Below are 27,345 nucleotides of genomic sequence, written 5' to 3'. Positions count from 1 at the left end.
AGTCGCGTTAACACCTACTGTGATTGAACGTAATTTTACAAGGTATAATGATGTCACCCTGCAATTAGGAACAGTTAGGAGCAAATGGGATTCAGTGCAGCTGTCCTGCACTTTTAAAAACCCCTCTCTGGATCACGTACGTGAAGTAGCTCTGAAAGATCCAAGGTTCTCCTTAACGAGAACTTATGCTGCCATTCAATAAAATTTCGCAATAACATCAACCAAAGATCGTATAAGTTTAACATAACATTGACAAAGAGTGATTTGAATGCGAGCATTGCACCGGCAAAAGATGGTTTATCTGATATTTCGTCATCATCATCATCTTCAGCCTGACTGCGCCCACTGCAGGGTAAAGGCCTCTCATTGTTCACAGTGTTGATAGTATGAACCTGTGTTAAATAAGCTCACATTCAATAAACTTCCGTTAATGTATCAACCAAAGACTGTTTAACGACAACATGACTTGAAAGAGGTTCTTGTGAGTGCGAGCGTTGCACCTGCAGCGGCCCCTTGGTTGGATATGTTATTAATAGTGTTCTTAACCTGAGCATCTGTTCACGTGTTTTCGTTGCAGATACCTCCCTCTTTATATCTCTCTTCGCGAACACCTACTGGACGGATGACCTGGCCCGGTGATCGTCTCGAGAAGCCGGCTGAGCTTAACTCATTACCAAGCCGACGTCATCGATACCACTATACGCACGGTTATATTTATTGCGCCAACATAACTGCACGTCCTCGACTGTTCAATGTGCATTGATGTCTTTTGTTGCAAAACCATTTTCTTTTCTCTCTCGCTTTCTTATTTCGTTCTACGAAATCGCTTTCGTATCGCATTTTTCCAGAGCCCTACTCAGGAGTTCTACATTCAACGACATCCTCTGTGTCATCCAAAGCCGGGAACTAAGATAAGGAAAGCCAAGCGTTATCAAGGATGATCGTCAGGAAGGAAGTCTCAGCGTGACTTAGCAAAGTTTCTTTAAATTAGAAAAATTTATTTGAGGCCCCCATAGTTAATTCATCTTATAAATAGAGGGCAAGTGTTTAAAACTTAGAACAATATAGGGAATGCAACGATATTTCAGACCTGAATGGAGAAAGAAGGTGTCAAATGTTAGCAGCTACAACTCGCTAAAACCTTGCTTTCTTTTTGGATCAAACTTTTTCACTTCCAAACAATCACAACTCATCATCAAGCGATGCAGTATTTAAGAACCTTAACCGCCTATATTTATTTAAGCGCCATGATACGGTGCCAAATGTTCCCAGGTATATTCAATGTGTTACGTATTCATTCTCTTTTATTTGCTGTGTTTGTCAACTTGTAAGCGCACCAGCGAGCTCCATGTACGTGGCGATAGCTTTGTTTGTTCTATCTCTCTGCCCAGTTGTTTCAGACATACCAGACAAACGAAAAACTCCGTATGCAGCCATCAGAGAGAGCCACGTGGCATTGTACTATGCCTTGCACGAAAGAAATGCTTCGTCCTCAACGTTAGCATTATATACCATGAAGTGTTGACTTTGCTTTGCTAACGCTTTGTACCGTTTCCTACCTTGCCCTGCACGCGCACAAGATTCTAAGTGTTTACAACGCCACGTTGCTGCAAAATGCTACAATAGCAACGAAGTTGTTTTGTTGATGTGCAATGTCTACTGTTCGCCCTTATTAAATTGCTGCCAAGCTATATTATACCTGCAGCGCCATCGTTTTCTGTTGTACGCTTGTTGCTATTAACGCGAGGCTGAGAACGCGCAGCTACACCCCGCCAAGTATAACTCAGTGTGTATTTAATAAAGAGTGCTTTTTCCTGACTTTCATCTTTCCTGACTTTCTTCGTGATAAGACTTTTAGGGAATGTACAATTCATAGAAAAAAGTGTACAATTCATAGGTGCGTTGGGTTCTGGACCACCTTGATCATCGCCCTCTAACAGAGGATAGGATCCTCGGACCGTGGCCGCAACAGTCGACTGCCCTGAAAGCCTAAGGCGCTGTTTTGCTTCCGGAGAGGGACCACTTGTAACTGGCCCCTCGCCCTTCATCTCACTACCTTCTCAATCCCGCCATCCCTCTTTCTTAGTGCAGGTTAACATCCCTGCCCTGGTTAACACCTGGTTAACATCCCTGCCTTCCCTCTTCGTTTTATCTGTCTCTCTTTCTCTCTCTATAATTCATAACCTATTCAGTATAAATGAGATGGTGCATGCTATATAAAGTGTGTTTCAGGTAATTCATGAAACCAGGACCACCCCCTTCCCGTCCCCCCCCCCAAAAAAATAACAGTCGAATACTTTGTCACTTTGAAACACAAGCGATGTGGTTGACGGTAACCTATATTACATGAATATATTATCCTTAATGACCGCGATGTTACCATAACGAAGAAAAATAGGCCCTGTGTCATTCAGAGACTGTCGTATAAGTTGCATTTTCATATAGGGCTGCTTAAGAAACACCGCTTCCTATAAAGTGAGGGCATGAGGGATGCCTGATATGTTCTCAGAAGAAAGAAACCTGGTGTTTGACAGCTTCCACGCCTACATGCTAGGTAACTGTCTAGTGTAGACGTGCAGAGCTCTGGATGCTGGCAAGTCTGCTTCTTCAGTAAGTGCTTATATGAGCAAAAGGGCGGAAGCCAAAACGCACGTTTCTTCCTTTCGGGAGCGCGCCTAGTGAAATACGTGCACTGATACGGGCAATCATCTCAGAGGAGATGGCGTAGGCCTTGGCGATGTATTCAGGTTGCGACTGATACCGCCTTGCTTTTGATATGGATTAGTTATCTAACGGTTGGTTATTAGTTATCTAACTGTGCCAGTGTATTCCCGTGCAGAGGATGTGACAGAATTGAGCGTGTGGGAGTTGGTAGGGGACAGTGCAATAGCATGTCTGAGAGGTTACGACTGCATGAACAAACGTGCAAAAAATCCTTGGCGTGACCCTGATAGTCCCCCCATGCTTCCGCTCGGGTAGGCTAGGGGCCGGCCTTGCACCCTCAAAGCAGTTTTTGACGCAATGACTTTGTGTCAGTATGTAAATAGATTACTTGTACAGAGTACCTTTCTTCCCCCCTCCCCTCTTTCATTTCATTACTACAGCCTGCCTGCTACCCTTTTATTTCCGCTGCCCCAGCTCAGGTGCATACCGATGACAGATGCCGGGAGTAGCAAAAATCTTTTCCTTCCTTTTATTGTGTTTATTAAAGCCCTTACTACTACTACTTCGCAATCAGATTTGAATCCGCTAATACTTACGCAGTGACTTCCACCAAGTGATACTTTTACCCTGGGTACTTAGGAGCGGGAGTGTGTTCGATAGTGAGAAGGACGCTCTGCAATTTTTAGCAAGTGAATTCAGTGTTGTCCGAAGCGCGATACTGTCAGTGTCGAAAGCAGAACGGATCGCAGAGTGCTCGTCGAGGTATGTTGCCTTTTGGAACATCACCATGATGAACAAGTATCGGACGGCACACTTAGCTGCGAGGGATGTCCAGAGGACCACGAGCTTCTTGTTCAGAACAAAGGCAGTCAACAGCAACAGGCGGTTAAAATATCCGCGTTAACAGCGCTCATGCTAGCCGAGATTCACGAATGCATGGTTTGAAATTCTCATCGCTAACGCAGGGATGCCTGGTCTCACTGAAAAAAAAGTTGCTGGTGGTTAAGCAATGCTGAGAGGAAAATATTGCGTGAAAGCACAGTTTTTTGTAGGTGATCGACACCACCGCCACGCACCTGAAAGCGCGATTGAGGTGTCCACTCAACCATGGAGCCAATTATGCGAGTCTTCTTATTTTTCATCGTAAACGCCAATTTTCCTAGTGCACGCCGGCGGCCTATGCTCCAGTTCCGCGATTCTGCAGCAATGTTTTCAGTGCCAACGCTCATCGCTCTAGTGCCGTGTTTCTGCCATGAAGTTGTCCTCGTCAGCGCATGCAGCGCTCATCTCTCTGTCACTACCGCTACATAGCTCAAAGCGCGAATGTTAATTTATAGTAGTATTATTCGATAAAGAAGACGATGTGCAATGCACAGCGCGAGAGCGGATTGAAGTTTACCAACCTTTACCTCCCGATTCTTGGCCGATGCCCCAGTGTGGGTATGTGCCATTCTGTCAAAGGCTACAACAACAACAACATCAGGAGTCGTGTTCAGCTGCGGCGACACCCTAATGCTTTTGCGCAGTGGCCAGCGAAGCTTATCATTTCGCGACGCCATGTGCTCGAATCTCACTCGCGGCAATATTTATTTTATTTATTTCTTTGTTCATGATTTGGCCAAGTTCGCCGTCAAGGTGATGCTTCACAGAAACCGGGGAGCCTGTTCTACTTTTCACGTTAAAAATTCATAGGACACTTACGACTGCTTATGTGCTATGAAGGCAAAAACATTATTGCCATCGTGAGCGTTCAACCTAGACGCAGGTTGCACACAGAGAAATGAAACGAAGACGCGCCTCCGGACGCTGATTCCACCGTGTTCGAGTGAAACACTCGGTCACTGTTCGAATACCTGTTGTGAGCTGGCATCCAACCTGATTAAGAGGCGTATGCCACATGCAAGAAGAAATCGTATAACACCACTCGCAACGGTGTACGACGAATGGTTTCGTCACAATTTCGGGATACGATCCACTTCAATCCCTGCAGCCCTATTTCCTGTCAGTCAAAAGCTCAGTTATGGACTTTTATGATTGTATAAGCCATGTTGTAAACCTTCGCTGCTCTCAAGACAACCCCGACACCATGGGATGTGTCAGTGTAGTGTAGTACAAAGATACGGAAGGGGGTTCGATCCCGGCCGCGGCGGTCGAATTTCGATGGAGGCGAGATTTCTAGAGGCCCGTGTACTACGCGATGTCAGTGCACGTTAAAGAACCCCAGGTGAACGAAATTTCCGCAGCCCATAAACCAAAACCAACCAACCAGAATATAATTGCACTTTTCAGGCGCGGTTAAGCTCTTCCCTTCTGGACAGGTTAGCGCGCCATTTCTTTTTCATAGACTTTGCCTCCTCCTGCTTTCTACTCATTTTTTCACACCATAAATTCTTTCAATATATACTTGCACACAACCAAGCTTGCCTTTATTACATCGCATGCATTATTTACTTCTTTGCTAGTCCATAGGCGCTGATTTGTAGGCAGTGGCAGCAGTTACAATACAAGCGTGCACTGTGTGAACAGATACTTGTTACACCGAAAGCTATACTAGTGCATGTTCCGCTAGTTTCGCCGACCATGTTGCTTTGACCTTGAGCGACCTTCAGCAGCTAGCTTCGAAAACAAAGGGAAGGCGCATAAGTGGCCCCCTGGAACAGTAGGCACCTCAGTAACTTTGAGCTACGTGGCGGTAGTGAAAAATGTGCGCTGCATGCGTTGGCATTGACAATGTTGCGGCAGAAACGCGGCACTGAAGCTATAGGCCGTCGGCGTTCATTGCGTTCATTGGCGTTGGCGTTGACAACGTTCTACTGATGATTTTAAGGAAAGAAGGGCGCATAACTCGCTCCCTGGGTCAGCGGACGCCTCAGTCGAGCTTGAAGTACGTGACGGTGGTAAGAGAGAGATGTGGGCTGCATGCGTTATCGCTGACAACGTTGTGGCAGAAACGCCGGATTTCAGCAATAGGCCGCAGCGTTCATTGGGTGTGCAAACTTTCGCGATCAACCAATTAACTGTTACCTGCCAGGGTGGCAGGGTGGGCGCGTTGTCTATCGTGTCCGGAACGCACTCGACGTTACAGGCGCCAAGCCGCGTCTAGTTACCCGGTACACCAGACCTTTCACTTTCTAACCAGGTTGAACAGTAGTTAAACTGCTGCTAATTTATGGTTGTTGCTAACTTCCAAACGTTGCTGTTTAGAACACGGACAAAAGTGCCCAACGCAATGATCGGACGCCGCATACCACTCTCCTCTAGTTTCGAAACAGAAACGCAGCGTTGTGCGGCGGCCGGCCAATCAAAGACGTGGAGGATAGAACATCCAGGGGGCGCTTTGTGCATCTTCACCCTTTACCTCCACGTTCCGCGCGCAACGAACGTATTGACAGCGCTGGTGGCTGTCGAGTTGGTTCAGTCAATCAGTTGAATAGCACGCTGAAGAACTGCGTTCGTGAGCGTTCTGATCTGACGTGCTCCGCAAGAAAGTGCCAGGTGCAGCCTTTAGCTTCTGTGTAAATCATTGCGATTACTAAAGCCACGGAGGAGCGTGCGAAAGAACTTGGTGACCTCAAGTGAGTGATCCGCGCTTTGCTTGTTGTCAATAGCGCCCCTACCTGATATGCTTCTTTCAGTGAAGGACTACCGTTCACAGGAGGCCCGCCCAATGCCGCACACCAGGATTGGTGGTCCAGACTGTTTGAGCTTTCCTGAAAGGCTCCCTAATACAGTGCATGTGCAGCGCACTGGGCACGATGTGCTGGTCACAGCAAAGCTGGACGGAAGCGTTCGCCTTGTGCTACAGACGCTGCTCCAAGCTCGGAACGCTCGCGAGCCCGCCCGGCGTCCTGAAGCGCGTCCAGCACGGGAATGGCACAGCACTCCGCAGCGTCCGGAAGCCGTGCTGGTGGACATACTCGTCGAGCTCATGGGCGAAGGCGATGTGCACGACCGCGACCTGCGGGTCGCGTTCTATCGGTGCTTCTATATGTCGCTCGATGTTGAGCAGTACGGCTTCGCCTCGATGAAAGACTACCTGGCACGGTTCCGATTGGCAGCAGAGAAGGAGACAGGCTTGCCACAAGCCACTGTCGGCGCGTTGGCGCAGTACCCAGAGGACGGCTATGTGCCGCGCTTCGCCAAGGCGTATGCACGTGAGTGGGGCCGTCCACCGACATCGAGAACCAAACAGCTGCTGCGCCGCTGGCCCCGAATGTTATTGCGTGCAGAAGCCCAACTCTTCGGTCGACTTCGTCCTCCAGCCGGGCGTCTATTCAGACGCCGTGTTACTGCCTCCCGAACCCCTGCCCGCCCTGTTTTCTGTGCATGTGACCGACGTGTGTGGTAGCCCCGTCGTACTGACGGTGGTTCTGCTGGCATCGGAGAGCTATAGTCACCGCTCATTGTGACGGCGTCCTTGGATCACATCTACGGGCCGACGGCGTTTGGGCCACCATTCGACGCGGAACCCGGTCGCCCTTGTGCCGCATTGTGTGCGAAGACGTGGCTCCGCGCTCGTGTGGTCACCGTGACAGGCTACACGTGTAGGCAGAGGTGGGCGGGCACCGGTCGCTCACGCCACATCGGCTGCGGCTTCTGGCGCCACGTTCTGCCGAGCTGCCCGCACTGTGCACGGTGGCGACCATCACGTTGCCGCCGGGAACGAGAGCATGGTGCGAGACGGCCGGCGAACGCCTGTTCCAGCTGACCCAAGGTTGCCAGCTGACGTGCCTCTTGAATGGGATTCGCGTGAAGCTGCACAATGAGCAGGGACTGTTGCTGACGAAACAGCTGGCCGGCGAAGACCTGCGGAAACCGGCCTGGCGACCTGCGATACTTGGAATCAACGTTGTGTGGCTGGAAGAGCAGCGCTACATGTTTTCGTAAGACCTGTCACGGCTGATCGTCTCGGAGAGTGAGAGTGCACTGGAAGGACTCCAGCGCCGTAGAATCCGCTTCCAGTGCGCGTGCCTGCATCGCGACTCCGAGCCCTGGCGTACCGTGGTGCCGGTGCTTGGAATGCGGCGTGGAGTGCTCATCCTCCTAGCCGACTATATTGCTGATGCCGTGAATGTGCTCAGCTATCCACACACTATTCGCATTATTCGCAATTCCGTAGTATGACAGAAAATAAATTATTATGGTGGTTCTTATTGTTGTTATCATTATTATTATTATTACTTGCAAGGTTTCAAGACAGCTAATCAGAAACGGGAAGTGGTGTCATATTTCTGAAGGAACATGATCTTGTTCAGGGAGGAGCCATTTGGGTAAAAGTACAACCTCACTTTCCAGGTCAAAACTATAATGCAGCATTCGAGGTATTAATTTCACCATATTGTAAAGGCGCCTTGTTCCCCAGTCCCAATTTCTTCACTTCTGATTGTCTATCCCCTTCTTCCTTGGCTGTTTCCGTAATCCTCCCACTGCACACCGGGTGCCCGTATGCACGTGGTTTTCCAGGTAGACCCTGGAGCATGGCTCATTGACGCGATATAGTATGCTGCCATGAACATGTCAGGAAAGTTTCATGGTATGTACTGCTTAGAGTGCGAAGTGAACTCTACTTCATTCCTTGCAGCGCGTTGCTGCATATGTAGCGCGGCCATCGCTGTCACCAGAGCCACGGTTGCAACGTCAGTCCCTGCACCACTGCTAAGGAAACAGCAGGCTTATGACCGGCAACGGTGCCACAAATCGGCATTTCAGAGCTTCCGCATTCTTTTTCTTCAAGCTGAAAGGTTTGCTGGCTAAGTCAACCCACGGTCATCGGCGTCGCAATTTGACCAAGTGGAGGAGAGGTGTTGCTATGGCAACCATGTGACATACACGTCACTCGCCGCAGCACCGCGTGCCGCCGTGGCGACTGCTGCGCTGACCGCCGCTTTAGCAGCGGAGGCAGAACCCCCTACCACTTGACTAACCACGTGATTCGCCGTTTGCTGGAATAGGGAGCCGGTGATTCACCAATTTTACCGCTCTCGCGGTATTCGCATTGCAGTTCTCGCTATGGACGGGGCGAGTCGGTCCGAGCCGTCTACATCGTCGGGAGGATTTCGCTAAACTAAACTGCAACCAATCTGACGCCAAAGCTTCGCCACGCTAGGTAAAGCCAGTTCCGCCGTGGCTAGAAGTTTGGCCTTCATATGACCTTCATAACCGAAGTCCGTGCCATGCTGCCAATAGATAAAGCAAAGGAAATGTGCATAATTGGCCCCCTGGGACAGTGGACACCTCAGTCGCACTTTTAAGCTACGAAACCGATGAAGTGCGGCAGCTTCGAAAGCAAAGGAAAGGCGCACAGCTGGCCACCCTGAGAAATGGACATCGCTGTCTTGCTTTAAGCTAAGTGGCGGTAGTGACAGATGTGCGCTGCATGAGTTCGAATTGACAATTTTGTAGCAGAAACGCAGCACTGAAGTCATATGGGCCATTGGCCGTCGGCGTTCATTGTGCTAATTGGCGTTGGCGCCGAAAACGTTTTAGACTCCTATGATTTTAACTAAAGGAAGTGCGCATAACTGGCTCCCTGTCAGTGGACGTCTCAATCGCGCTTTGAGGTACGTGGGGTTGTGAGTGATCGATGTGGGCTGCATGCGTTATCGCTGAGAACGTTGTGGCAGAAACGCGGCACTGAAGCAACAGGCCGTAGCGTTCATTGCGTGAGAAACCTCTCGTGATCAACCATTAATTTGCCACCTGCCAAGGTGGCAGGGTGGTGCACTGCCTATCCAGTGTCCGGAACGCACTCAACGTTACAGAATCCAAGCCCCGTATAGTTGTCCAATACACCACAGCTCTCGCTCTCTAACCAGGTTCAACAGTAGTTAAGCCACAGAAACTTTTTTTCTGTTGCTAACTTCTAAAAGTTTCTATTTAGAACGCGGACAAAAGTACCTAACCTCATGATCGGACGCCACGCACCACTCTCCTCGGGTTTCGAAACCAAAACCCAGCGTTGTGCGGCCGGCCAATCAAAGACCTGGAGGATATAAAATCCAGGGGGCGCTCTGTGCATCTTCATCTTCGAAAAAACATTGGATTTGCATCATACTTGACATGAACGCGTCCCACAGCTACCGCCACGTTCCACGCGCATCGAACGCAGTGACATCGCTGACAGTCAGGCCAGTTGGTTCAGTCAAGATGGCATGCTGAAGCTCTGCGTTCGTTACCGTTCTGATGTGACGTGCTCCGCAAGGAAGTGCCAGGCGCAGCGTTTTGCTTCTCTGTGAATCACTGCGACTACTAAAGCCACGGGGGAGCGTGCGAAAGAACTTGGTGACGTCAGGTGATCCGCGCCTTGCTTGTTAACAGCGGCCCTACCAGGTAGCTGCCCGATGCCCTACATCAGGTTTGGTTATCCGGACTATCTCAACTTTCTTGGAAAACTCTCTAACACGGTGCATGTGCAGCGCACTGCACACGATGTGCTCGTCAGCGCAAAGCTCAACGGAAGCGTTCGCCTTGGGCTACAGACGCCCCTCCAAGTTCAGAACACTCGCGAGCCCGCCCGGCGTCCTGAAGCGCGTCCAGCACGGGAACGGCACAGCGCTCCGCATCTTCCGGAAGCCGTGCTGGTGGACATACTCGTCGAGCTCATGGGCGTAGGCGCTGTGCACGACCGCGACCTGCGGGACGCGTTCTGTCGGTGCTTCTGTATGTCGCTCGATGTTGAGCAGTACTCCTTCGCCTCGCCGGAAGACTGTCTGGCGCGGTTCCGATTGGCAGCACAGAAGGAGACATTCCTGCCACAAGACACTGTCGGCGTATTGGCGCAGTACCCGGAGGACATCTATGTGCCGCGCTTCGCGAAGGCGTATGCACGTGAGTGGGGCCGTCTGCCGACCTCGAGAACTACACAGCTGCTGCGTCGCTGGCCCCGAGTGTTATTGCGTGCAGAAGCCCGACTCTTCGGTCTACTTCATCCTTCAGCCGGGCGTCTATTCAGACGCCGTGTTACTGCCTCCCGAACCCCTGCCCGCCCTGTTTTCTGTGCGTGTGACCAACGTGTGTGGTAGCCCCGTCGTACTGACGGTGGTTCTGCTGGCATCGGAGCGTTAGTCACCGCTCATTGTGACGGCGTCCTTGGATCCCATCTACGGGCCGACGGCGTTTGGGCCACCGTTCGACGCAGAACCCACTCGCTCCAGTGCCGCATTGTGTGCGAAGACTTGGCTCCCGTGTGGTCACCGTGACAGGTTACATGTGCAGGTAGAGGTGGGCGGGCACCGGTCGCTCACGCCACATCGGCTGCGGCTTCTGGCGCCACGTTTTACAGAGCTGCCCGCACTGTGCACGGTGGCGACCATCTAGTTGCCACCGGGAACGAGAGCATGATGCGAGACGGCCGGCGAACGCCTGTTCCAGCTGACCCAAGGTTGCCAGCTGACGTGCCTCTTGGATGGGACTCGCGTGAAGCTGCAGAACGAGCAGGGAGTGTTGCTGACGGCACGGCTGGCCGGCGAAGACCTATGGGAACCGGCCTGGCGACCTGTGATACTTGAAATTAACGCTGTGTGGCTGGTAGAGTAGCGCTACATCTTTTCATACGGCCTTTCACGGCTGATGAGCTTGGGGGGTGGCAGTGCACTGGAAGGACTCCAGCGCCGTAGTATCCGCTTCCAGTGCGTGTGCCTGTATCGCGACTCCGAGCCCTGGCGTACCCTGATGCCGGTGCTTGGAAGCAGCGTACAATGCTCATCCTCCCAGCCGACGATAATGTTGATGCCGTGAATGTGCTCAGCTATGCTCACACTATTCGTATTATTCGCACTTCCGTAGTATGATAGAAAATAAATGAATTATTATTGTGGTTATTATTGTTGCTGTTATCATTATTATTATTTTTATTGTTACTTTCAAGGTTTCAAGACAGGTAATCAGAAACGGGAAGTGGTGTCATATTTCTGAAAGAACAGGATCTTGTTCAGGGACCAGCCATTTGGGCCATTAAGAAGAACTCCATGTTACAGGTCACACACTAAAGCAGGATTCGAGGTATTAATTTCACCATTTTGTAAAGGCGCCTTGTTTCCCAGTCCCAATTTCTTCACTTCTTATTAAATTTGTTTTTGAGGAAAGGAAACGCCGCAGTATCTGTCTCACATATATCAGCGGACATCTGAACCGCGCTGTAAGGGAAGGCAGGAAGGTGGGAGGGAAAGATGGAAGAAAGGGGTGCCGTAGTGGAGGTTTCCGGAATAATATCGACCACCTGGGGATCTGTAACGTGCACTGACATAGCACAGCACTCAGGCGCCAGGTGCGTTTCGCCTCCATCACTTCTAATTGCCTACCCTCTTCTTCCTGACTACCCTCTTCTTCCTTGGAGCCGCCGCGGTGGCTCAGTGGCTACGGTGCTCGGCTGCTGGCCCAAAAGACGCGGGTTCGATCCCGGCCGCAACGGCTAGAATTTCTTTGGAGGAGAAATTCTAGAGGCCCGTGTGCTGTGCGATGTCAGTGCACGTTAAATAACCCCAGGTGGTCGAAATTTCCGGAGCCCTTCACTACGGCGTCTCTCATAGCCTTAGTCGCTTTGGGACGTTAAACCACATAAAAACAAAAAAAAAACCATCTTCTTCCTTGGCTGTTTTCGTAATCCTCCCACTGCACACAGGGTGGCCTGCATACATGATTTTAAAGCTAGACCCGTGAGCATGGCTTACTGACTCGATAGAGTATGTTGCCGTGAACGTATCAGCCTAGTTTCCTGGTTTGGTGGTAGGTACAGGTGCCCCAAAAGTAATACGGAGCACGCGAGCGGTGGCCGAAATTGAAAAAACTGCATGCCAGCGCGCTCTATCAGCAGATGCGCAGCAAAGAACTAAGGGGCGTTTGCACATCCGGCTGACCCACCTCGATAACTTGATGCTCGCGTTATCGCTGCCACGAGCGAAGTTGCGCTGCTGCCATCAGTGCTCGCCAGGGGCACTTTCAATACATCATGCAAGCGTTTGTTGTTTGTCCGCGCCGTGTAGAAAGTGGCGTTCGGCAGGTTGCACTTTTTGCTTTTTCAGGAATGCCACCATTTTCAGCCTGCGAGACCGCCGTGGTTCGCTCTTCGCTTCGCGGCGAGTTTGTGACAGTAAAAACTGAGCAAACTTCACAAAGGACACAAGAAGGGAAGACGAGACACAGACGCTGATATAACCATGGAACGTCTTACTCTGATCGTCTTCCCTTTCTGCGTTCGTCATGAAGTTCGCGCTGCTTTTATCGTGATGAACAGGCTCATGATGTGTTCGTCGAGTTTGTGCGCAACTGAACTAATTAAAGATCACTCCGTTGGCAGAAATTTGCTTTCTTAGAATGGAGGAAAAAAAGACAAACAAAAAACGAGCTTGTCTCTCATTTAGTCGTCCCCTATCGGCTATATTTTGCAAACATGCAAAGGAGAAAAGGGCAACAGGATCGAGGCGATTAAAAAAAAAAAAACTTCCAAAGGCACTTTTCATGAAAACTCAAAGTTTAATGACGGGTGAATCTCCCGCTAACGTTAATGACATCGACCATGCGTCGATGAAGGGACTCGTATAATGAGTCGACGTATCCGGGTTGCTGTCGAAGGTTTTCCAGTGTGAGAAAGTGAATTTGTGTGGAAGAAAATGGTCTTGAATTATTAGCCCACTTGCTATGCAGTTGAGCACCTGTTTTTATCAAAGACAGCACATGCATGCTACTGTTTTTGTTTTTTTGTTTGTCATGCGTTCCCTAGAGCGAAGCAAAGTTGTCACCGCATTTGCCAAAACGTTGTTCGAGTGCTTATACTCTTCAGCGCACAAACTCGCCGCCATGTGTGGCACAGACTTCGGCTGCTCCACAGACAAAGATAATGTAGGACCTGACGAAGCGTAAAGCGCACGGTGCCGATGGCAAACATTTCTTCATGGCGGTTCAAGCAAGCGGACGCGCGTCGCATCGGTTCCGCACATTTTGACCAATTTCGACCGAACCGAATCATTCTCGCCACCGGATTTTCTTCGGAACGGAAAGATATCAAGTGCTGGATCCCCAGGATAGAAATTTCAAGCGGTAGGACCAGTTTTCGGCTTTCTACCGGACTTGAAAGTTATACAGCGGCCGCCGGCCCGCTAACCCTAACGGGCCACCCAACTCGACATCGTGAGAGCATGGGACGCTAACCTTGTCGACGACGCCGACGCCTAGCATCGACGCCGTTTCAACGACAGACCAAATGGCGGGGCCCAGCCAAGACAACGATGTGCCACTACAATCACCAAACGTCCTTCTCAACGAATTACAAGAGATGGATGAAGACGACTTCGGAGACGCCGACTTCGGAAGTGAGGACGAGATCCCGTCCGACTCCTCGTCGAAGCCAGCCGGGTACAACAACGATGCCAGCTGGGAGCTTGCACAATCCAAGCGCCAGAGAAAACTTCAAAGGCGAAAAGAACGCAAAGGCACGGGAACGGGCCCGGCCGCCAAACCTCAGGGTGGAAAATTACCGGGTGATGCGACCAGCTGCAACAACAATGGATCAAGGGAGCAGAGCAGGCCTAGGCGAAGAATGCCGCCACTCCCCAGAAGCGACTACAAGATCATTATTCGACCTAAGAAAGGACTCATGGTGAAGTCCCTCACCACCCACCAAGTAGCGCGCGCCATTGTCATGGCGTGCGGCCAGCAATGCAAGGACGAGGACCTACTTGTAAGGCTTCGCACCGGATCCAATATCATTATCGTTAGCACCCCGCACGAGCAAACGGCACAGCTAGTGCGGCACATTACCCGTCTCAAATTTGACGGAAAGACTTATGATGTTAACGCTTACGTGGCAGCACCGGAAGACGTCCTGCGCGGCGTGATCCACGGTGTAGACCCAGGTACCCCTCCTGAAGAACTCAAAGCACACTTACGAGTCAGAACTCAAGGAGTGAGCATACTTCAGGCAAGGATGCTTGAAAAATCCAAGACGGCAGTGCTCACGTTCGACGGCCCGGTCTTGCCGAAATTCGTCATATATTACGGAGGAGAAGTACCATGCTACCAGTACCGCCCCACTAGGCAAGTGTGTTACGTCTGCTTCCAGCAAGGACACCGCTCCGACGTCTGCCCCACACCGAACATTATTGTGTGCGGACTGTGCGGAGTTTCAAACCCGCCCGACGACCACGAGTGCGCGCCCAAGTGCATAATCTGTGGCGAGGCACACCGGACCGGATCCAAGGAGTGCCGAGAGAGATTGAAAAAAGCAAGACCAAAACCCACAGGAGGCAGAGGACGGAGCGACCAACGCGGGCGACCACCCAAGCGATGGCTCAGCTCAGAGGGAGAGACATCGAGGAGCCGATCGAGGTCCAACTCCTTCCCGCCTCTACCACCAGCCGGCCCACAGGAGGGGGAGAAGCAAGAGAAAAAGAAAAAGAAGAAGCTTTCCCAGACAAGCGGCGGCAAGATGAGCTGGGCTTCTACCACTGCTTCGCACTCGGTAGGAAAGGGTAGTGACATAAACAACACAAACAACAAAGACAGTCGCGTCACAGAACCGAAGGACGCGAACAGCGATGCGCTCAGACGCGAGCTAGAATTGGCTCGAATCAAACAAAACGAGCTCGAACGCAAAGTTGAGGAACTCACAAAAACACTAAAGGAACAACAGCGGGAACTCGACACGACTAGAGCCCTTCCAAAACGACAACCACAGGCATCGAACGAAGGAGACCTTGAAACACGAATGCAACAGATGATGCAGCAGATGATGCAGGATATGATGCAGCAAATCCAATCGCAAATTCAACAGATGCAAGTACAATTCCAAGGGCAAATCTCAGAGATCAGAAGCGCTTTTAGAAAGCAAAAACATACCGAAAACATTAGGGAAAGGGCGTACAACCGTCCAGCGCTAACAGCTTTCGCAAGCGAACAAGGCAACAGCAGTAACGCGTAAACATGACCAATACGTATCGGCAAGAACAAGAATACTTAGATATTTGGCAATGGAACTGCAGAGGCTACCGCAAAAAGCAGGCCCTCGTAAAACAATATATAAACACACAACTCACACCTCCTGATGTAATTGCGCTCCAAGAGACCGGAATCAAGCCGACCTTACAAGGGTACGAGGTTTACGGGAGCCAAAACGAAGGTAAAGCGGCCGTCCTAGTCAGCAAAACCATTACCGCCATCAGGCACGATACCATCGCCGACACCGACGTTGAACACGCGCTTGTTGAACTTATTCCGAAAAAGCGAAAGGGACGCAGCACGTTCTTACTGAACGTGTACAGCCCGCCGAGACAAAGAAAAGCCAAACTCTTCGAACTGTTTTATGGAGCGCACAAGCTGGCCAAAGAAAATGCACTCATCATCGTAGGAGATTTCAACGCCATGGACAGGAGTTGGGGATACCAGAAACAAGACATCAAGGGAAGAACATTAGTGGAAGTAGCGGAATACTTTGGCTGCAGTCTAATCACAGATCCTGCGACCCCCACGAGAATCGGGAATAGCGTGAGCACGGACACATGCCCGGACCTCACCTTCGTAAGGAACAGCAGGGAGTCACAGTGGGAAAACATGATGGAAAATCTAGGCAGCGATCACTTTATCCTCCGGACACGAATAGCATCCGACACCATAAGACGCCAGATTGGACAGGCGAAAATCACTGACTGGAACGCGTTTCGCGGGGCTTGCAACAAATCTGAAGGCGGTATCCAATCACTGGAGGAATGGAGCGGCATGCTGAGAGAAACGCGACAACGATGCACAAAAAGTCTAAGGAGAATGACAGCAACGCTTGAAGTAGACGCCCACCTCCTCAGACTATGGGAAGCGAGACGCAATCTCACCAAAAGATGGCGGAAGCAAAAACACAACAGGAAACTAAAACTAAAGATAGCAGAAATTACGGCAAAGGCGGAAGAATACGCGACGCAACTCGCGAAACAAAATTGGGAACAACTCAGCGACTCACTTAGGGGAACTCTAGGCACGGCCAGAACCTGGAATCTCTTAAGAGCACTAATCGATCCGACCAAAATAAAATCAGAAAACAATAAAGCCATCCACCGGTTCATCCACTCATTCGAGGGATCAGACATCGCCCTACTGGAGAAGGCACGAGAAAAATGTTTCGGCGATCACAACCCCCCGCGATACCAAGGAACGTATCGAGGAGCCGAAAACGAGAAACTCGACCGCCCCATAACTGTGGAAAAGGTTTACGCGGCCATAAGAAACACCACCAGAAACACGGCAGCCGGAGCGGACAGAATCGACAACGCCCTAATCCGCAACCTGAGCGACGACCTCATACAAGAGCTCGTCAGCTTTCTTAACAAACATTGGGAGGCGGAGACCGTTCCCGAAGATTGGAAACACGCCGAAGTAATAATGATACCTAAACCTGGTAAAAAGCTGCAAATTGAAAACCTCAGGTCTATATCACTCACGTCGTGCCTTGGCAAGCTTTACGAACGGGTTGTGACTTTCAGACTGCAAAATTATATGGAAGACAACGACTGTGTACCACATACCATGTTCGGCTTCAGAGCGAAGCTCTCGACGCAGAACGTTCTCCTCCAAATACAAGAAGATGTCCTGCGAAACGTACCTCGGACGGGAGAAAATGTCATAATGGCCCTGGACATCAAGGGGGCATTCGATAACGTCAGCCACGAAGCGATCCTTACGGGCCTAGACAACCTGGATTGCGGACGCAGAATCCACGGCTTCGTCAAAGCCTTCCTGTCCGATAGAACTGCCACCATCGGCATAGGAGACCTTCGATCGGAAAAAATTCGCACTCCAAACAAAGGAACACCCCAAGGGTCAGTTATCTCACCCCTACTCTTCAACATAGCTATGATAGGCCTAGCTCGAAAACTAGAGAACATCGAAGGCATCAGGCATGCAATGTATGCTGACGGTATAACAGTGTGGACAAACACGGGCTGTCTCGGAGAGAAGGAAGAAAGGCTACAGCAAGCGGCCTCTTGTGTAGAGCAATACCTCGCAGAAAGAGGACTCTCATGCTCGACCGAGAAATCGGAACTGCTGAGAGTCTGGAGAGGCAAGCAAAACCGGACCGTCCCAACCAACGAGGACCTAAAACTCAACGTCTACATAGAAGGGACGCCCATACCCGAAAAACAACAAGAAGAATTTTGGGCATGTGGGTTCAATCCAACCAGCGCAGTACTCACACTTTTACCCTACTGAAAGCAACAACGCTACAAGTCGCACGCATGATCACCCGCATCACCAACAGGCGACATGGCATGCGTGAAGAAGACACACTAAAACTAGTCAGAAGCCTAGTAGTTAGTCGAATCACGTACAGCCTACCCTACCAGTGCCTCAACAAAAATGAAATACAACAAGCGGATGCCCTGCTACGCAAAGCGTATAAGACAGCGCTCCGACTACCACGCAACACGTCTACAGAAAAACTCATGGCCCTGGGATTACACAACACCTTTGAGGAGCTACGAGAGGCGCAGCTTGAGTCGCAAAAACTCAGGCTGTTGCAAACAACGACAGGAAGAGCGCTCCTGCAGAGGCTCGGATATCGCGAGCAGATGCGAGAAATGTCGAGGACGGCAACTATCCCCGACGAGCTTCGCAAGACCCTCAAGGTAGCGCCAATACCAAAAAACATGGATCCCAACCTCCATCGAGGCAGAAGAGAAGCGAGGGCCGAATTCATCGAGAAAACATACGCTCCTCAAGCCACGACCGTGTATACAGACGCGTCTTGGAGAGGAGGAGATACCAAAATCGCTGTAGCGGCGGTGGTCGATTCGTCTTTACGCGAAATGACCAGCGCGTCTCTCCGAGGCTGCACAGCTGCAGAGTCCGAGGAAGTAGCCGTTGCTCTAGCGGTGGCGGAGGGCTATAGAACCGGGCGGTCACTAACAATACTTACGGACTCTCAAACAGCCTGCCGAAATTACATGAATGGCAGGATAGGTCGTCACGCGCTCCGTATACTCCTCGCAGCGAGTGACAGAATTAAAAACCGGGAAGAACAAAACGACAAGATCCGACACAAAATTGTGTGGGTACCGGGGCACACGGGGGTGGCAGGGAACCGAGAGGCCGACAGGATAGCTCGAGGATACATTACTTTCCGAGCTTCCGACGAGACCGCGGAACTCGCGCCAGCACCCAGGGAATACTCGGCCATACTACAAAACTATAGAGGCAGAAGAACGCGATATCCCCCACCGCACAAATCTCTCAGCAGAGAGGAAGCTGTCACTTGGAGACAATTACAAACAGGTTCTTTCCCAAACCTACATATACTAAACAAAATGCACCCTACGATATACACGAACAAATGTCCCTGGTGCGACGAAAAACCTACACTATACCACATCACATGGGCCTGCCAAAACATAGACGTGGTCCCCAAAATACAAAACCCGAGTGCGGAGCAGTGGGAGACTCTGCTGTCCAGCGACCGCTGCGAAGACCAACAAGGTCTGGTACAGCGAGCTCAACGGGCGGCAGTGGCCAGCGGAGCCCTGGACTGAGGGCAACCGACCACTGATTAGACAGAGAAGGCTCCTGGGGGTAGAACCCAAGACGTCTCTGAAGATGCCCCCAAACCGCAGGAAAAACCATTAGTGTAAATAAAGTTTTCCCTTCCTTCATGGCCCGGACGAACAGCAAACCATGAGGTATTGAAAGCGCCCCTGGCGGGCAGGGATGGTAGCAGCGCAGCTTCGCTCGTTGAGGTGATAACACGAGCATCAAGTTATCGAGATGGGTCAGCCGGATGTGCCGACGCCCCTTTGCTCTTTGCCGCGCATCTGCTGATAGAGTGCGCTGGCATGCAGTTTTTTTAATTTCTGCCACCGCTCGCATGCTCCGTATTACTTTTGGGGCACCTGTACTGCTTATTGTGCGAAGTGTACTCTACTACCAGGGCCTTTGGCATTTGAAGAAGAGACGCTACCACTCCGCCACGAAGGCTCAAAGTTCCAGCATGAATAAAGGCGCATAGTGAATGCATAGGTTTCATAAATAAAATAAAAGGAATAAAGTCAAGAAAAGGAAAATAAAAATAAGAAAATAAGCAAAAATTAAAACAAAATAAAATATGATATGAAAATAAAAATAAAAAACAAGAAAAGGAGCAAAAATTTAAAAATATAAAAAATAAAAGAGTAACTAAAAACAAACAGTGCGCCAGGAAACGCTTTCGCCTTGCAGCACTTTAGAGAGTCAAAGTGCCCCCTGAATTTTTAAGAACGTTGTTGCTCAGAGCTCTTTTTGATATTGCCAGTTGCGAAACTTCCATAGGGTCCACGTATATGGGCGTCCAGAAGGAGGGCGAGCCCCCCCCCCCCCCCCTCCCCCTCTGAATTACGGATATTGTTTATGCACTAGTTCCTTTTTGGTGACCTACCGCCGCCCCCATCCCCAGACATCGGGTGCCCCCCCTCTGGAAAAAGTTCTACGGATGCCCTTGTCCACGTATCAAAAATCAGCTGTTAAACGTGGAAAATTCGGGTGCGGGGGATTGCCGCGCCGCTCGTGGTGAATAATGTAAGCGGCGTTCAAGTTGCAAACTTCGAGATTATTGATAAACGCACAATCACCTGCCAGCAAAATCAGTGAAACAGACCCATTAACAAAAACTCATAGATATAATAGTTTGACAGATAAATTATGAGACAAGACGCAAAAAAGAAAAAAACAGATAAGCGGCCGAAGCCGCGCTCGCCGAAGCGAGAAGATGCACGACGCCTCACGTGTAAAGCCCCTGGAAATTTTTAAAGTAGCGACAACCTTTGCAGAATGCCGCCTCTCCCTCTCCTGCGCCCGTCGCCTCTTCCCATTGGTCGATGGTTTCGCGCGCAAAAGTTCTTTAAACCCGCGCTTTTCGCGGCCGCAGACGCCATATTGTCCGCTCCAACCGCGCACTGTAGGTTCGGCAGGCGTCATTGCGGACACTGCGCTTTTGCTTGCTGTGAAGAACAGCGGCTTTTGTTTTGCTCGGAACGTGTGTCAGTCACCTAACTTCAAGCCGTCTATCTGTGCGGCATGACGGGCTGCTGTGCCTTCGGGTGCAAGAACCGTCACGACGGTGGAAAGCGGTTCTTCGCGATCCCATCATCGAAAACCGCCGCGGGCCGGAGGAAGGTTTGGTTACACAGAATTGGCCGAGCGAAATTTAACGCAACGCCATCGATTAGACGTTGCGAGGTCAGTGACGTGCTTTCAATAGCTGCTGAGTTTTCCTTTTTTTTTGCAGTGGTTTGTTCGCAATCGAGCGTATGGCCGCAGTAAGCTCGACATAAGGGCGCTTGCGTTGAGCGCATCGTGATTGCACGCGCGCAAACGTGTAAGTGACGCGAGGCACACGTCTAACTGTAGAGTGACGTTCCTTAAATTTGAGCGCATGCCGCAGTTAGACATACGTGCGTATATAACCGCAGATCAAACTGCGCTCTGACATGGTGAAGCGCACGCGTTACATTCTGCAGTCGCGCGCGTGCGCGCGTGCATATTATATATAGATATATTGCAGAAAAAGACAAAAAGAGAATTATCGCGCCGATATGCATCGTCAAGGCACCATAGGCACCGTTGGTGGAAACACCAGATAGCGCGAGCTGGCTTGCGTTTACTCTCGAAATATGACCAGTAGCTGTGGGTATGCGTAATAGTGCCCATCGTAAGTGGGTCGCGCGTTTCCTGTCACATACTTTGTAACATCACTTCCGTGTTCTCGCTTCACCTTGACGCCTAACTAGTTAGGAGGAGGCTACGAATGCGAGCAAATCTGTGATAACCTCTTTTATTAATGCTAAAACGTTTTTTTTTTTGTTAACGTTGCCCACAGTGAGGCCTCCATTATCTCCGTTTTGTAGCCGCTTTTTTTTTTTTTAAATGAGATCCGTATAACAAAAGGCTTTGGCTTTACCGATGTGCATTTAGTACTCGGGCTGTTTCCGAACCTTAGCCGGGCATGTCTACCTCGCGGGCCGGGCCGGGTTCGGGCCTATATCGAAAAAATCGGGCCGGGCTGGGGCGGGTAACGAAAAAGGTTGACGGGCTCGGGACGCGTGAATAATTAAGGCCCGTGCAGTGCTCTAATAGCGACTATACGAATATGAAAGATTATCGGACAGATGTGTTAAAATCGAGGTAGGTTTTGCTTCTCACTAAATGCCTGATGCCGATGAAACATTTACGTAGAACTTTATTATCCCTTTACTGGCAGGCGAAGGATATTTGCGAGGTAGGTTTTGTCCTTACTAAGTAACTATTCCAAAGAAAATTTTAATGCGGGAGTCTATATCGTTACAGTTCATGCGGGAGTCTATATCGTTACAGTTCATGCACGCGAGAGAACATCAGGAGAGGCACAGATAAGTACAGACGTAGCGTGGACTTCATACCGTATTTCGAGCACTCCCTCAAGCGTCCAACCTGGTCCGCGATACACTGCAGCAGACCAAAACCGAAAGCCACTAGAAGAGCGGATGAACTAGAGGCATTTATAATGCCTTCACTTGCAGGTGTCTTTTCGAATATCAAACCTCTGCATCCGTAGTAGCACGTCCAGCGTTCCGGCGGGGACGGTCGTTCTGTTTGCATACCCCTCTTCACCAAAACAGATCACCGCAAATTCATTCTACGGCCTCGTGATTCACGGTTACGTTCAATGCACGCTCCACTCTCGATATCAAACTTGGCACTCCGCATAGAGCCCGGCGCTCCCGGAGATGGTGCGCGTGCGGCTCGACCAAAACAATCCATCTATGCGTGCTCATTTTTGCCTTTAGACGATTCAGTGAAGCATGCAAATGTTTCTCCTAAGTCACTGATGTATTTATGCAGCGGAACGCACGGTTAATGCGGAGACATAGAGAAGAACTCGGCAAGCACGGGAATCCAGCGCAACCAATTGAAAAGGGGCGTTAGTTCCGTCGGAGCGGGCTAGAGGTCGCCACCGCAGTCACATGAAATCACAAAGAAAACAAAAGTCGTTCGCCCGGCGCGCGGGGGAGGAGGAGAGAAGAGAGAGGCCGTCTTGTCGCTACTTTAGTTTTTTCAGGGGCTTTACTCACGTGTTCACTACAGCGCACCTAGCGGCAGAAGCAGGAAACACATTGGTCGCGACGCCTCGCGCGACGGCGCGAGCTGGGAGGTATTGGCTGGGGCCCCGTTTCTCCTATGTCGTTACGTCACGCATCACGTGGTCCTCCTTGGTCGCGACGCCTCGCGCAACGGCGCGAGCTGGGCCAATAGGGAACCCAAGCTCAAGTTTGGGAGCGCGACGCCAGCGCCGCAGCGGCGAGCAGCGGAAACTCGGGGCGGCGCCGTAGCAGACGCCCTGCTAGCTTTGTGTGCATGTGCGACGGGAGAGTCGCGCGAGGCGCAATCTTCGCGCTGACAGACGCGGTCTCGGCGAAGCAAAAAGGAGGTAGTACGAAGGCCGTAATGTAAAAACCAAAGCGTATGTACACGGTGATCCACTCTTACCGCGAACATGCGAGTATGCGGCCGTGCTCTTCGGAGAGCCAGTGAGTCTGTCCCTACCATGCACGAAAAAAGTGGCAGACGACGCGCAGGCAAGTCGCTCGCTGCTCGATTTTCCAGCCTTGCGACTGCGAGTCGCAAGCCGCTGAAATAATCGGCGAGACAGTGGAGCTTTTGGCAATGACGCCGTCCGCGGACAGTAGAGCTTTCGGCAACGACGTCGCCCGCGGCCACGCCGGGGACGAGCTGCGCTGCTCCCTCGCTGCCGTAGTCGTCGCTAAGCCTAATCATTTCGCATCGATGCTGCAGCTGAGGGCACTTCGGAACTGGCCAGCGTTTTAATAAAGGTGCTACTCGCGTCACCGTTTTACTATGTTCACCGTCACATAATAAAACAAAGACGTGATCGATTTCCGTGATGCCTTTAACTGCGGAGCCAGGTGACAACAGGCGAGCAGCACTGGGCATCAGCAAAGCGGATTTGGAAAAGAAATATGCTTGTATCGCAGTTATCGCTTCTACCAGCAGCTCGGTATTGGCCAACGATCCTCAAAAATGATTCATTTTTGACGTTGCTCTACTCCAGGGTTTGGTATGAACGCGAACAAACAATATTAGCGTATTTTTCTGACGGCGGCGGCAGGCAAACGGGTCGGCAGGCCGGCCCTGAGAAGCGCGCCGCTGTCGCTGTCATCATGACGCTTATACGACTGCGGTGCACATCAATACCGTCACGACATCCTCCTGGTCACCGCAGTGCATTGAGAATCGCACCGAGCGCGAGTGCAGGAGACGCGGTCAAAGCAGACGAAATTCTCGAAAGCGCGCAAGCAATGTTATTCCGGAGAGTTTTCGTTTCAAGCAAGAAGGCGACCCGCAGGTCGCACTTGCAAGTGTGAACAATGGTGGTCAAAAGTTTAGGGGGTTCCCCCAAGGTGGAGTAGAATGTTGACGAACTGTTGCCTGGTCGCATGTCCTTTCGACTCGCACGTAAGTGGATCGCCCTGCGCATCGCATGCAACAACTGACAACTACGATCAACAAGTGTCTCGCTTTATTTCTCAGAGCTGATAGTACTTCGCATATTTCGAGCATATCTCGAGCATATCGGTCATTAGGTCTCTTAAAACATAACCTAAAGCATGCTCCTCCTCACCTCCGTGCTCATGCCTATACCACTCTAATTCGACCTAAAATTTAATATGCCTCGGCTATTTGGGACCCTTACCAATCTTACCTAATAAATAACATTGAATCATTGCAGAACCGCGCCGTTCGTTTTATTTACTCCGATTATTCACGTAACACCAGCGTCACAGCCTTAAAGAAACGCGCAGGTCTCCAGGATTTATGTCTCCGCCGTAAAATTGCACGACTGTCACTTTTTCATAAACTTTATCATCATCCATCACTTCATAACGACTTTTTTTCTTTGCCTACTTCGATTTTTGACCGCCGCGATCATCCCTTTAAAGTTAGACGTTTCACGTGCAGGACATTTATCTATGCGCATTCATTCTTACCACGCACAATATCTGACTGGAACACTCTGCCTTCACATATCGCAACCACCACTGATCCTGATAAATATTTTAAACTTATATCTTCAATAACTACTGCTTAACTCTTCGCATACATTGTTATTTTATTTGTTCATGGCTTCCTTTTTTGCAGGGTTTGTTACTAAAAAGATTCATTGTATTAGTGTTCTGTTTGTATAATTTTAATAATGCAGTAATCTTCGTTCTTTGCCGCGCTGCCATTCTTTTGATTCTTTTGCTTACTTATATGTCATGCAAAGTGTCTTATTTGTGCTTTTGATTGATTCTTTTGCTTACTTATTTCATCCAGTGTGTCTTATTTGTGCTTTTGTTGTTTGTTTTATATTTGTGTTTTTTTTTAATTCTGTTCAATTGCCTGTGCCCCCCCCCCCCTATGTAATACCCTCTCGAGGGCCTTTAGGGGTATTCTGCATAAATATAAATAAATATAATTATACCGTGGACTTACCTCTAGTTACATGTCATACAGTACGACGTTAATACTCTCTCGAGAAACGCATTTTACAGTCAAATGGGCCTCCTCATCGTCGACCGTCTGCTCCACACAGTAGACGCGACTAATCAGTTTCCCCCCTTTAATTAAGTTTGCATTGCAGTACTGCGCGTCAGTCTGAACGATCTTATTGTGGCTCATGCAGGCGACACATCGCGACAGCGCGGGCGCGCGCACGTGCAAGAAAGCGCGCGTGCAAAGAAGCGTGGTGAAAGCAGCGCGAGCAGCGAGCAGCGCCCCAGTTTTTACTTTTCTCCCATAGATGGCGCTGCACATCAGGCGCAGCAGCGCCACCCGGCGATGCTTTGGGAGCCTATACCTCCTAGAAAGACTTAGTCTTTCTAGGAGGTATTGGTTGGGCCCCCGTTTTTCATCTGCTGTGACGTCACGCACCACGTGGTATGGCATGGAGGTCACGAAAGGTCAATGGTAACGACACCGCCGCGCTCGAGGAGCTGGGCTGGGCTATTTTAGTATGCTTCGCATAAAAGGCTTTCAGAAAAAGTCTGTCAGCCGGGGTTGCTCTGTCTCTTGGGGCTTCCTCCCTTGGGCACAGCAACTGGAATGTGCTCTCCGCCATGCAAAACTTCCTTACAGACACTAAACGGCTGCCGTCTTAAGCTCTGCTCTTTCTCATGATCAATATTTCTCTGGAACGAAAGCTTTCTGAAACGTGGAATATTTAGCCCCGTTCTCTATTTCAGTCACCGATCTCACAGCATTTGTTTAGCCTATTTCAATTACACATCTGAGATCCTTTCATTTATTTCCTAATTGCTATTATTATCATAATTATTTTATTTTTCCCCACCATTATTTTCTTGTTTATCATTTTGTGCACCTATCAGTTGCCGCCTGTGTCTTGGCCAATCCCCCGCAGTGGGTACGCGCCATTATTTAGAGGACAACAACAACAACAATTGCGAAATGCGGCAATAGCTGTTACTTGCCACTTCCAGATGCCGCCACCATCCTTAAGCGCCCAGAAAGTGGCTACAAAAGCTAGCCACTTTTTGGAGCGGAGTTTCGCAAGTGGTATGCTAATTAGCGATCACATTCGCATGTGCACACACCAACAGGACCAAGGTAGCACAAATCGGTATTTCGAAGCTTTTGCATTCTTTTTTTTCTTGTTCAAAAATTGCGCTCTGATAGAAAAGGCTTATCAAGCAGCAGTGAGGTAATTGGATCAAGAAATGGCCGGTACATCGGTAGATTATGGCGTCGCAGGTGCTTCCGCCGCCTTGATGATGACTGACATATGTAAAAAAAAAATTGCCGACGATTACATTACTTCTTAATGCGAAATTTCAGCGCAGCTCATCAGCTGTTTCAGCTTTTCGATAGATTGAGGCAAAGAATTAGAATTTACAGTTACAGAAAACTTGTTATTTTCACACATTTTCCTTCCTTCGAGAAACACTCAACTAATAGTTCTTGATTGTCATGAAGGAAGCTGTGTAGTCGGAGAAATGGGTATTTGCTCGACATGCTGCACCAATGCCTGGTTCTTAAAGACGGGGGTCTACGCAAGTATTTCGCGAGGTTGTCACAGCTGTGGGAGCCGTTACGAGCGAGAGGAACGGGATGTTCTCGCGCATTAATGGTAAGAAATTCCCGCTTCTCTTTATACCTACATTAAAGTCCTCACCCACCCTGCCTCCCTGGCAGGTGGCAGTTAATGGTTGATCGCGAGAGTTCGCTCACCGTTGTCAGCGCTGACGCATGCAGCCCACATCTCTCTCTCTCTCATGATCGCCAAAATCTCCGCATCCCTCCCATTCCCAAACGGATGCACCCGGAACACCATGCCGAGAGACGGGCCAACCGTGCACGTAAATTCGAGAAACGCTTCAGCGGACGTCCGGACGTCACGTATATGGACGCCCCTTACATGCCCTTACCATCCCTCGAAGCCAGCGACGGTGGCGGTAGCTCTCGCCCCTCACCGCAGCTGGTACACAGCCTGCAGCATTCGCAATGCAGAAACAGTCACCGCAGCAGAGGAGGTTGCCATTTGCGGTAGCGCTAGCTGACCCTAATACCAAAGTCGTCATCAGTGATTCTCAACAGGCTATCCGCAACTACGATGCTGGCCGTATCTCTTGCCAGGCGTTACACATTCTCCTTTCTACTGCACCCTCTTCCAACTCTCGCCTA

At 50.2% G+C, this 27,345-nt stretch overlaps 2 pseudogenes; both read left to right on the top strand.

Annotated features, from left to right (window-relative positions):
- The first annotated feature begins 2,490 nt into the window (after nt 1–2,490).
- LOC149330210 (uncharacterized) lies at nt 2,491–7,817 on the top strand (annotated as a pseudogene).
- Nucleotides 7,818–7,969: 152 nt separating this feature from the next.
- LOC149330209 (uncharacterized) lies at nt 7,970–11,486 on the top strand (annotated as a pseudogene).
- The last annotated feature ends 15,859 nt before the right edge of the window (nt 11,487–27,345 follow it).

The sequence above is a fragment of the Amblyomma mixtum genome, chromosome 9 (assembly GCF_055824585.1).
Source record: "Amblyomma mixtum isolate Tamu chromosome 9, ASM5582458v1, whole genome shotgun sequence".
NCBI classification, from domain to species: Eukaryota; Metazoa; Arthropoda; class Arachnida; order Ixodida; family Ixodidae; genus Amblyomma; species Amblyomma mixtum.
Note: the sequence above shows the minus strand (reverse complement) of the source record. Positions and strands in the feature narration are given on the sequence as shown.